A 13,064-nucleotide genomic window follows, 5' to 3' on the forward strand; every position below is an offset into this window, starting at 1 on the left:
TTGTTATAGACTGAATGTTTATGCTCCTCCCAAATTTACCAGTTGATACCCAAACCCTCAATGTGATGGTGTTTGGATGTGGGGCCTTTGGGGAGTAATTAGATTTAGATGACGTCAGGAGGATGGGGCCCCCATGATGGAATTAGTGACGTTAGGAGAAGAGGAAGAGAGAACAACACTCTCTTTTCCCACTATGTGAAGACGACAAGAAGGCATCCACCTGCAAACCAGGAAACAGGCCCTCACCAGGAACTGAATCGCACAGCAACTGTATCTTGGACTTCCCAGCCACAGAACAGTGGGAAATAAATTTCTGTTGTTTAAGCCATCCAGTCGATGGTATTTAGATAGGGCAGCCCAGTCAGACTAAGGCAATAATAGTGGATGTTATTACATGGATGGATGGATAGATAGATAGATAGACAGATAGATAGATAGATAGATAGATAGATAGATAGATAGATAGATAGATAGATAGATAGATAGATAGATTAGATAGATAGATAGATAGATAGATAGATAGATAGATAGATAGATAGATAGATAGATAGAGATAGAGATTTGTCCCAACATGGGGCTCTTGAATTTTGCAGACAGTCTGATTTATTTTTAAGTGTGAAGGCAAAACCTGAATTTTCAGAAAAGCAGGAGCCCCAGTTTTTCCCATCAAGACTTTATATATCTTTATTCAGTTTCTTTGATCATTTAATGTTATAGAAACATCAAATTCCAGTCTTATTTTTCTCCCCGCCTTTCAATTTTCCTTCTTTCTCTTCCTCTTTCAATTTTCTTGCCCTGCCTTCCTCCCTCCCTTCCTTCTTCTCTTCCTTCCTTTCAACTTTTTCTTCTTCCTAGGTTGGGTTATTCCCTGCTGATGGGAGCCTATGGCAATATTATTTACCTTTGAATTTCAGATTTTTGCAAGAATATATTTATGTTGAAATATCTTTCAACATAAGATATTTACTTTTCCCTGAAATATGTTTATGATTAAATTGTGTAACCTCAGTAAGTTAGGGACATATACATATATATTTACATATATATTTATAGATGAAGTATGTTTTTATTTTGATTATTATTCCAATTGTTTTATTTTCTCTTTTAGGAATTCCTGAAATTCTTACATGTTTACTTCTGCTTTTTTTCTTTCCAGTTCTCTTGAAATAAATTTGGACTTATTCATTATTTTTTTTTCTTTAGTAAAGTTCTCAAATTTATTCTCCAAATTGCTAGCATTTCTCTTTTTAATTTATGCTATTTATTGATTCTAATAAACAGTTACATTGATTTTTAAACATTTGGATTACTTACAATCCTTACATCATTTATCTACCTTCTTCTCTATTTCATCATGCTGGAATTTTATCTATGATTATTCAGTCCTTGTAGTTTTCTGCTTCTGTTTTATTAAAGCCATGTCTTCTTTCATCAAATTTAAGTTTGCCTCATAGCTATCTAAAAATTGATTCTGGTTTTTGAAGTAATTTTCAGCTTCACTCCCCTATCAGCCTTCAAAGTAGATATTCTTTTCTTTCTTTTAAAATGTATTGCAGAGATTTCCCACTTCATGTTTTTGTTTATTTGTTTACTGTTTACTATTCTTCAAAGAATAAAACTGACCTTCTCAGGACAGTTCATATCCTACAATATGTGGGACTCTCACCTCCACTCTGTAGCTTCAATGCCATGCTTCTCAAAGGTGGTGTTATATGGTATGTTTATATACATTATTTATAGCCCAATTCCTGAACTCTAACAGCCATTAATCCAGCAGTTTTTATCAATCCACCACAGTTCTTCAGGCCTGATATAAGCATATCTAGCTCTCTAAAACATAAATGAGGATAGATTTATAAACATAAATATGCATAGAAATGAAGATAGATTTGTAAATATAAACATATATACATAAACATATATTTACATATATAGAATTATATTATATAATTGTTTACATATATATATATATCTCTCTCTCAAACCTTCCACTATTAGACAATTAGACATTATTTCCCCTTTCCTTTCCCACTACATGCAAAACAATGATTTCTCTAGTTGACCACTTCTGGGACATTTTCTTTGTCTTTTCCTAGTGCATAACATTCTACCATCCCCCAACTCCATCCTCAATATGCTATGCATGATTATTCATCCCAAATTATTTCCTTTCCAGTTGTTTATGTTCAGCTAATGTCAGACACTACTATCATAGTATTTTGGAACAAACATTCGGTGCTGGTTGGGCAAGGGGGTGAATGACTCTCTAGCTATTCCAAAAGCAGTAATCATGCAGTAGTTAAGTAGATTAAGGTCAACACATTGCCGAGATTCAAAAACTTATGTTTTTCAAACAGATGGCAATGCTCAGGATATGTTTTGAATAGGGCAAAAGGTAATAGAAAGCAAAATTTTCCACTGATTTTTTAGGAAGGCAGTTCTATGTAGGCCCCTTTAATTTAGACATGTAATGAACTCAATTGGCAACTTCTTTTAGTCTGTAGATTTCTAAAGGTCAGAGTTTCCTTGGAGAAATCTGCATCAGCAGGGCATGAGAGGACTACGTTATAGAGACCCTGAGAAGTAAAAGATGCATAAACTTCCTTTCCAATTCTTCACAGCCCTTCAATGACACAGAATAGGAACACGTAGTGCCCTTTCCTCCAAGGAAAGAATCATTGAGTTTAGAGGATTGGAAGGATGCAGAAGGCTGAACAGGGGGCTACCAAACCAAGCAAAGTAACCTCACAGCTAGACAGAGGTTTTTATTGTTGTTGTTGTTTGGTTGTTTGCATGGCTTCTGGAAGGAATAAAGAGTGCCTAAGCTTCCCCTCCCTATGGAATATTCCCTTAGGACAAGAAAGATGGAATGACTTGAGTACTTTTTTGAGGAAACTGTATATAGTATCCTCTGCGAAGACCACTAACATTAGACCGAATAGGGTCTAACTGGAGTAGTGATTAGGGATAATTTCTATGCCAACATACACTTCGATAAATAAGATCTCTGCCTCCACTTTCCTGTATCTCTGGCCCCAAATTTTGAATAGTTAAATCCAGACTCTGGATTTGAACCAGAAAAGGAAACGAACCAGAGTCTGGCTGAGATCTCTCCCCAGGCCAAGGTACTAAAGTAGGAAGAGGAGAGAAAGAGTAGATCCCATCCCCTGCATGGTTATAAGCACCTTCAACCTGTCCTGGGAGAATCTGTATCGAGTATGAGATGGAATTTAATATGGACTGGACTAAGTTTAATTCAGCCATGTGCACATAATAATGTATCAGTTAACAATGGACGACATATACTTCCGTGGTCTCATGAGATTATAATTAAGCTGAATAATTCCTATCACCTAGTGACATTGTAGCCATTGAAATGTCATTGTGCAACATTGTACTCAGGTGTCTGTGATGTCGGTGTAAACAAACCTACAGAACCGTCGGTCTGATAAAAGTATAGCACACACAATTATGTACAGTACATAATTCTTGATATTGATAATAAAGAACTATGTTACTGGTTTATGCATTTACTAGATCATCCTTTTTTCATTATTTTAGAGTATACCCCTTTACTTGAAAAAACAAGGTAACTATAAACAGCCTCAGGCAGGTCTTTCAGGAGGTGTTCCAGAAAAAGTCTTTTTTTGTTGTTTTTACTTTTAAGTTCAGCAGTACAAGTGCGGGTTTCTTACATAGGTAAACTTGTGTCGTGGGGGTTTATTGTACAGGTTATTTCCTCACCCAAGTATTAAGCCTAGCACCCATTAGTTATTTTTCCTGATCGTCTTCCTCCTCCCAACCTCCACCTTCCAAAAGGCTCCAGTGAAAAGTCATTGTTATCAGAGGAGATGACAGCTCTATGTGTGTTACTGTCCTTGAAGATGTGATATCGATGATCCTGACCCTGTGTAAACCTAAGCTAATATGTATGTTTGTGTCTTAGTTTTTAAAAAAAAGTTTAAAAAGTACAAATTAAAAATAAGAAAAAGCTTATTAAAAAGGATATAAAAAAGAAAAATATGTTGTGTATCTGTGTAATGTGTTTGTTTTAAAGTGTAGTTACAAGAGTAAAATAAGAAAAAGCTTATTAAAAAGGATATAAAAAAGAAAAATATGCTGTGTATCCGTGTAATGTGTTTGTTTTAAAGTGTAGTTACAAGAGTAAAACAGTTAAAAATGTTTAAATGTAGAGGTAAAAAAGTTACAGTGAGATTAATTTATTATTGAAGAAAGAAAAATATGTTTTATAAGTTTAGTGTAAAGTGTTTATAAAGTCTATGGTAGTATACATAGGCTTTCACATTTACTTATTACTCACTCGCTGACTCACCCAGAACAGATTTCAGTCCTGCAAGCTCCATTCATGGAAAGTGCTCTATACAGGTGTTGTGATGGTTAATATTGAGCGTCAACTTGATTGGACTGAAGGATGCAAAGTATTGCTCCTGGGCGTGTCTGTGAGGGTGTTGCCAAAGGATATTAATATTTGTGTCGGTGGACTGGGAGAGGCAGATGCACCCTCAATCTGGGTGGGCGTCATTTAATCAGCTGCCAGCACGGCTAGAATAAAGCAGGCAGAAGAAAGTGGAACGAGACTTCACTTGCTGAGTACTCTGGCCGCCATCTTTCTCCCGTGCTGTATGATACCTGCCCTCAAACATCAAATTCCAAGTTCTTCAGTTTGTGGACTCTTCAACATACACCAGTCATTTGCCAGGGGCTCTTTGGCCTTTGGTCACAGACTAAAAGCTGCACTGTTGGCTTTCCTACTTTTGAGGTTTTGGAACTCAAACTGGCTCCCTTACTCCTCAGCTTGCAGATGACCTACTGTGGGACTTCACCTTGTGATCGTGTGAGTCAATTCTCCTAACAAACTCCCCTTCATATACACATATATCCTATTAGTTCTGTCCCTTTAGAGAACCTTGACTATACTGGACTATTTTCTGTATTTCATGCCACATTTTTACTGTACTTTTTCTATCTTTAGATACACCAGTACTTACCATTGTGTTACAGTTGCCCACAGTACTCAGTCAGTAAAATGCTGTACAGGTTTATAGCTTAGAAGTAATAGGCTATACCATACAACCTAGGTGTGTGATAGGCTATACCATCTAGATTTATGTAAATATACTCTATGATGTTCACATAATGATGAAATAACCTAATGGCACATTGCTCAGAATATATCCCTATTGTTAAGTGAGGGATACACATGACGGTAATTGAAAAAGATTAGGAAGCTTTGAAGTCTTACAAACATATATATTTGTATATACACAAAGCCCAATGCAGGGCCTCATCTGCCGGCTAAGGGTGATATTGCTCTTAGGATGGATCCTTACTGCAGTCCAAACAAAACCCATGTTTTATGCAAAGGAAGTGCCTGATGATACTATTCTGAGCAGAGGTTCATGGATTGGGCAACTTTAGTCAAGGGAGAGATTAGGTCTGTCAGGCACCAGTATAAAAATATCAAGTCCGTAATTCTTATTGACTTACTCCATTTAGGTAGTGAGAACAGAAATGGAGTGACAGCCCTGGGAATCTTTTCCTTCATGAACCAGCTCCATGACCTGAGGCTGCTCCCTTGAACTCCCTGGCATTCATTCTCTAGATGATTGAAGATAAGTGACATTGTACTGCAGGAAAATTTTCAGCAATTTTTGAAGGATAGTGAAAAAGGTATAATATGGTCCTATTTTTCTTTGTTTAGGTTTTTTAAAATCCATTATTAATGAAGAATATTGAAATTCAAAGTGTGCCAAAAGTCTTAGTACACTTTTACGCCTTAATAACTTCAAAAGTGTAATACTACAAATTTATTTTTAAATCAGCATTTGAAAGTTCAATTAGGTCTAATTACTTTACTTTTTTTAGATTTTTGAATTTTGAATAATACAGTTTTTAAATTTTTGCTTTAATAGTTTGTCATCTTCAATTAGAGAGACTAAAGCCAAAAGTTAATGTAAAAAAATTCATTAAAATCATGAAAACCTATAACTGGTTATCAAATGTAAATAATGATGCTTTCGAGTGAATGTTTACATAAACTTTAGCATTTATACATCTGAACTTACTAAAGCCGCACCTGTACTAAAGTTTCTGGGAGAGTGTGTTTATGATGTAGGCAGCTTTCTTATGATCGACTAATGGAGTCAAAATGTGCAGTCTTTTTTGAAATACTTCTTGATATAATATATTTCTAACATCTTTTGCAGCATTTCTGGCAGAAGCTCTCAGTTTTGTGAATTCTTAAAATTCTTTGTGAGTGGCTAAAAAATATATAGGGTTGAAGGTTAAAGCTGAAATCAGTACAGGTAACTGTTTGGAGAGAAGGAGACAGAGAGAGTAGGGAAGCAGAGTTCAGACAAAGAAGAGTCAAAATGGAAGTAAGATGGTGAACACTCATCAGCTGGCTGAGGTGCAACCAGGCTTAATTAGTAAAAAAGAAGACAAGAAGCAAATACAGAGAAACATAATGGTTTTCTGTGCCATGTCAAGATAATATGGTTTTATTGATATATATTTTACCTGTAATATGATTTGTTTTAAAATAAATTTCTCTACACTCATTTTCTTAGAAGAAAGAATAAATTTTCATCTTTTTCTTGTAATGACACTGTAAGCGTTGACTGGGTTTTTGAAAAACAAGTAAGATTAGAAAGCCTGGGACTCTACGGAGATGACACCCATATAGAAAGATATAGAATATATAGAAAGCAAAATATCTTATGTATAAAGCAAAATACCTTACATCTTTTTTTCTGGAAGTGAACATTCACGGGTTTTTAATGTGTGAGTATAAAATGCAAACCATATTTTGTATAATTAATTGAAGCAATTATACAATATTTGAGGTAAAAAGCTAATGGGTCCTAAACAATTTATATTGTTATCAAGAGTCTTGTGTTAAAATAGATAACCAAATATCAAGAAAATAATTTTCCTCATCTGAAATAGTTTCCCTGAGCCATCACCGATGTATTTTCTGAAAATTTGTAAGTTTTAAAATTTGAAACTTATTTATGTTTTTTATAGATAGAGCTACATTTATTTACATGCATATAGGGATTTTAGAGAATGTGTTGGATTCAGAAGAGTTTACTTTGAATCATCCTATAGAACCAAAAATATACCATGCACTAGGCCACCCAAACTTTTAATAAATGGCCATACTGAATATAGTTTGATTGTCACTTCTGTGTCCTCTGTCACACTGCTGATACTGACATTTCCAAGGCAAATTATACTCTGGGTTTTATTCATTTTTAAGGTAAAGACTGACACATCCCTTCTATGTTGATAGGTAACTTCTTGCAATCAACAGCCTGAAGATTTTTAGTTATATCTTACTACAGTGAATACATGCATCAATTAATAAAGTACTAAAGCAAAGTCAGTTTTTAAGAAATCATTATTCTTTCTCACTTTTTGAATAAGCCAGTCAAAAAGCATTTATGAAGAATGAATTCATATCTAGAATTTTGCTAGGTGCTATGGAGAATAGAAAGTTCCATGACACAAAGCCCCTACTAACTAAAAACTTGGGATCTTTGCACAAAATATGTCACCCCACTTGTTTTCAGCTAGTCAGCTCTGGTGTGGTTATCGTGATTAAAACTATTTTGAATAAAATGTTGCTTGATTGCATCTGTAGCAAGAAATGACAGTTATCAAACTTACGAAAGTTAACTTCTAGGCAAAATTACATGTGAACGATTGGATACATTTGGTGTTTTCTTCCCAATTCTTAATTGAATTTCTAGAGAAAGTTATTCTGAAATATTCAGTGTTTCACAACTAACACAGTCTGGCAGCTTTTTCTTATTTCCTATATATTTTTAAATTATATAAATGGTGTGTATTTATGTTAGAAAAAATAGAAAACACAGATTACCAAGAAAAATACATATCTCTATCTATATCAAGAGGTAATTATCTGTATTACCTTCCCATGGCTGCCATAACAAAGTAGCACAGATTAGGTGGTTCCTACAACAGAAGCTCATTTTCTCACAATTATGAAGGCTAAAAGTCCAAGATCAAGGCTTCAACAGGATTGGTTTCTTCTGAAGCCTCTCTCATTGGTTTGCAGATGGCCATTTCCTTCTCATGTTTTCATGCAGTCTTGCCTCATTACTTGTGTGTTTCCTAATCTCTTCTTATAAAGACACCAGATATTCTGAATTAGGGCCCTTCCATATGACCTCATTTTGCCTTGATTACCTCTTCAAAGACTTCTAAAAAGATTGTTAAAGACATTTCAAATACCGTTTTAAAGATAAGATTCCAAATACATAGTCATATTCTAGGTATGGAGGGTGAGGACTTCAATATATGAATTGTGGAGGAATACAGTTCAACCTCTAATAGCATCTATATAATATAGATGATGGATGACATTTAGATAGATGATACATAGATAGAGCTATGCACACACATATATATTCTCCTCTCAATATATAATTTTCATGTAAATACAAATAAAATATATAAAATATTTTAATGGTTAAATATTGAACAACTGTCTGGTTTAATATGATGCATTTACTCAGTCTCTCACTATTAATCATTTTAGTTGTTTCTAGTATTTTTCCATAATGTTATATAAACATACCTACAATATATACCCTAACACAATTTCCTATTCATTTTCTTTTGATAAATGTCTAGTAGTCAACTTTCTTGCTGAAAGAATAGGCTTTCTGTTTTATACTTACTGAAAATTTGCATCAATTTTCACTCTGATAAACATGAAATATGAGTTCCCATTTACTCTAAACATGCCAGCTTAAAATTTTTATCATTCCTTTCTTCCCTGATAAACAAATGACAACTTACAGTATTTACATTTGTGTTTATTGGAATTAATTTAATGGGAAGGGGGTGATATCAACTGTTTCCTCATGTTTTATGACTATCTATACTTGCTTTTTATGAGTGCAGGTCTCATCTGCACCCCAGTGGGCTCCTACCACTGAATACATTGGAAGCTGTTACTTTCTTCAAAAAACCACTCAGCAAAACATGAATCATTTCAGTCAGCACCAGGGCAAGTTTTGTAAGTTAGTCTTTAACTTACAGTCACTTTCCTTTCCTCATAGGCCCTCCCAGTGACAATTGTAAATTCTGTCTCATTCTTAAGATGTTGTACTCTGGGCAGACACAGTGTCCTAAAATAAATCCAGCTAGGGCTGTGGTTTAGTAAGTATTGGGTAACCCCATAGTTTCAAAATTTCAATTATAGCTATTATTTTTAGATAGTAGCCTTTCTCTTGTGGTTTTCTGCATATAGACATTTGAAATATTTCCATTAAAATGTTTGTATGAGCCATTGATTGCTACTATGAGGCAGAGTTTTAAATATTTAACTGTCAGTTCTCCTTTTCTGCCCTGCTCGTTTTACTGCATTTTTCCATTTGCATTTTAAATGGAGATTTTTTTCCTTAGATGGCTTGGAAAAAATGGTCTATAAATGTTATTATAGCTAGTAAGTTTCTCAGTGATGTTTCCTCAGAAATAAAATAAAAATAATAGATTTCCTCACAGACAAAACACTTCAGTTTCCAGACAGTCCTTGCTTTGTTTCTATCCCATGTTGAATTTATCTGGGTATTCTGTGTGATCAATTTAAGTGTTCCAGACTGTTGACAACATATGCCTCATAAGAGTCTTTTTTCTAAACTATTTTTCATAGATTCTGAATGAGATAAATTATACATCAAATTAAAGTGCAATATTGAAAAAAGAAAAAGCAGGAGAGTGCAAGATGATTCCTTTGCTTCTGAAAATAATTTAACTTTATTTGCCAAACTATTCAGTTACTTTTTCAAGAATACCAATACCCTCATCACCATCATTGTCATCTTCTGCATTTACTACAGCTCAATGCTGCTGGATATTAAAATTCTGCATGTTTCTGGCCAAGGTCTTTGAAGCAGTAAAATTTCCCTTACAATAAGGGGACAGTTTTTAGATAACACCTAAACATTTTCTAGGAGAATCATTTGTTCAAACTGTCTTTCTCTTACTTAAAAGTTATTTCTGTTTTATCACATTTTACTCTCAGACACATGTCAATTTCAGTTCCGCTTTCTTACTTGTAGGTCTACATATGGGTATGAACTGATAGATACAGCATGTTGAGTGCTCCTCTGCCTGTAACACCAATATAAGTGCTAATTTCTGCTCAACACGAAGGAAGCATTCTTCAAACACTTGCTGAATATGTCTTTCATTCAACAAAGATAATTAGTGTCAGTTACTTAAGCTGAGCAACTATTTTGCTTCCAAGAGGATATTATGTTTGCTTAATTGCATTTAAGTGGTAAACACTGTAAAGGATAAAGTTTCCAGAGAAGGGATTATTTTCTTCCTAACAGTTTAGAGGATGACTTATAAAACAAGGATTAGGAGAAATGTGCAACTAGTTATACAATGATAGGTAATTTCTGATTGTTGGTATGAACAATACTTATCTTCCAAATATCAAAAATTCCATGTCCATTTAATCAAGCTAGATCTTTAATCACATGGATTCAATAAGCAAAAGAAAAACAAAGTTAATTTTTCAGTTCAAAATGAATAAGCAAAATGACAACAATAATACCATACAAAAAACAGTCAAACAAAATTATTCTATCTGACCATTTAGAGGGATCCATCCTATCATTTTACAGTCTTCAGGTCTTAAGACACATATCCTAACAAATCATCCTTAGTAAGAGTGGTACTGGTTCATTAGACCAAAAATGAATTAGCAAATAATAAATAAATAAAAATAAAATAAAACCAATTATTTTTGTTTTAAGTTTGAACTAAACAAATAGTAAACAAACTTATGGCTAGAACATGATAATATCAATTCTTCATCCCCTAAAACTGCTTCCCTTAGCTATAGAAAGCTTTATTTCTGACTCCAAATAAAATGAAAGCAAGAAACATACAAAGTTTAAAATTCTCTGTCAATGGCTGTTTTACTAATTATCCAGATTCCAAGGCAATCATACAACCGTAATCATTCACCTCACGCCTAGAAACATAAGTCTTGTTCTTTTGATGAATATTTATAAGACAGTGTAAAGCAGTCTACTTTCTTTTCCCTTCAGGCAAGACAATTTGGAGTTCATCAATATGTATTACCAAGGACTTTTATAAAAGGCACTTCAAAGAAAATTCATCAGGCATTCCTTTTGTCTTGATTTCTGTTAGACTGATACTTCCTTTTGACAAGTATCAATAAATTATCCTCTGATGGCTAGAAACTTGATGTCTTATTCTGAAACTTCCTCACACTGCAAAATCTTGGCTTTGAGTTTCAAGTGAAATTATTAAGATACTGCATCTAATTTAAGGACAGACAGAAGATATGCAAATTAAAAACAATAAAACAAACCTATATATAGTCACCCTACAGCGCATAGGATGGAGTTTTCCCATAGTTGAGGGTTTTCTTGCTGCATACAACTTGACACTTTACTATATGCCATGTGAACATATTTACAATTTCCTCACAAGAAAAAGAAATGCAAGACCCAGTCCCTGGATAAATAGAAGAACCATACCAAATTAAAACCAGATTAATGTAGATATGAAAAGTGAAGAATGACAAGCTGTCTCTTTCGATAAGGCTGATTAGTTTTCCTTTTTGAATATTACTGGTTAGACTTACATTTCCATAAGAGGAGAAAAAAAAATGCAATTGTCTAAAAATAAAAATGAAAAAAAAATCACTGCTATATTTAATATGCCTTGTAAAAGAATACTAAAACTCTTTATTTGCATCCTTTCTTAAAAACAAAACTTAGTTATTTTGCTTTATTATTCTGGCAAAAGTACTGAAATATAGAAATACTATTAATACCTATTTCTATAAATATACACATAAAACAGCATGTCAACTAAAGAGTCTATCTCATTTTATGGCTTTACTCACTCTTTACAAAGTTATTGTGCCAATTATAATATAACCTACATATTCTAAGAAGTTGTTTTGTCTTTACCTGGTATAATATAAAAGAAAATATAATGTGTAATTTAAGCTCAATGTTATTATAAAAAGACATGAAAGGAGAAAAAGGGTAGTATTTTAGCTGGAATGCATGCTTTACAAACCAATTGTAATACTAATCATGGAGCCATTCTATTCAAGTTCATATATACTATGAAAACATATGTCATTTGTGAAAATATAATTCACTATAAATAACCAACTAACAATATAGGGTTTATTTTACTAAAATAAGAAAAAAAGCAAAGATTACATGCAGAGTACTTGTGGCACATGAAATTCTGTATTTTCTGAGTCCCTAAGAAGCTACAATATGTCACTCAATGGCTTCACAAAGCTCTTATAAAAGCATTATGTGAAAATGGGCCGGGTGCAGTGGCTCAAGCCTGTAGTCTTAGCACTTTGGGAGGCCGAGGCGGGCGGATCAAGAGGTCAGGAGATGGAGACCATCCTGGCTAACGTGGTGAAACTCCGTCAATACTAAAAATACAAAAAAAAAAAAAAAAAAAAAAATTAGCGGGGCGTAGTGGCGGGTGCCTGTAGTCCCAGCTACTCCGGAGCCTGAGGCAGGAGAATGGCGTGAACCCAGGAGGCGGAGCTTGCAGTGAGTCGAGATGGCGCCGCTGCACTCCAGCCTGGGCGACAGAGCAAGTCTCCGTCTCAATAAATAAATAAAATAAAATAAAATAAAATAAAATAAAATAATAAAGTATTTTGTGAAAATGTTTTCAATATTTTTTGTAAGAAAGGTAATGATGATGATGATGAAGTCTGAGCTGTGTTTTCTATTTTGCAACCCAAATACATCATGCAAATGCTGCTACATTCTTGGTATAATGATTATTAATTTCTACAAGTAAAAAATAGAGGAAACAGATTAATTATTTCTGACCATATTCTTTATATCTTCCCATGCACTCACTAGAATCTACTCACTAAAATCTACCTCTAGATGCCCCATTAGTTATTTATTTTTATATAAGAAATTATTCCAAATTGTAATGACTTAAACATTTATTTCTTCACTATACCCATGGATTGGGAA

At 33.9% G+C, this 13,064-nt stretch overlaps 1 long non-coding RNA gene across 1 annotated transcript in view; it reads right to left on the reverse strand.

The window, feature by feature from the left end:
* Nucleotides 1-12,430: 12,430 nt before the first annotated feature.
* LOC144340658 (uncharacterized) overlaps nucleotides 12,431-13,064 on the reverse strand; it is a 52,013-nt gene continuing 51,379 nt past the window's right edge. Inside the window, exon 3 of the long non-coding RNA XR_013416904.1 lies at nucleotides 12,431-12,499. This is a non-coding gene — a long non-coding RNA (uncharacterized LOC144340658). The remainder of the gene's footprint in view (nucleotides 12,500-13,064) is intronic.

The sequence above is a fragment of the Macaca mulatta genome, chromosome 4 (assembly GCF_049350105.2).
Source record: "Macaca mulatta isolate MMU2019108-1 chromosome 4, T2T-MMU8v2.0, whole genome shotgun sequence".
Lineage (NCBI taxonomy): Eukaryota > Metazoa > Chordata > Mammalia > Primates > Cercopithecidae > Macaca > Macaca mulatta.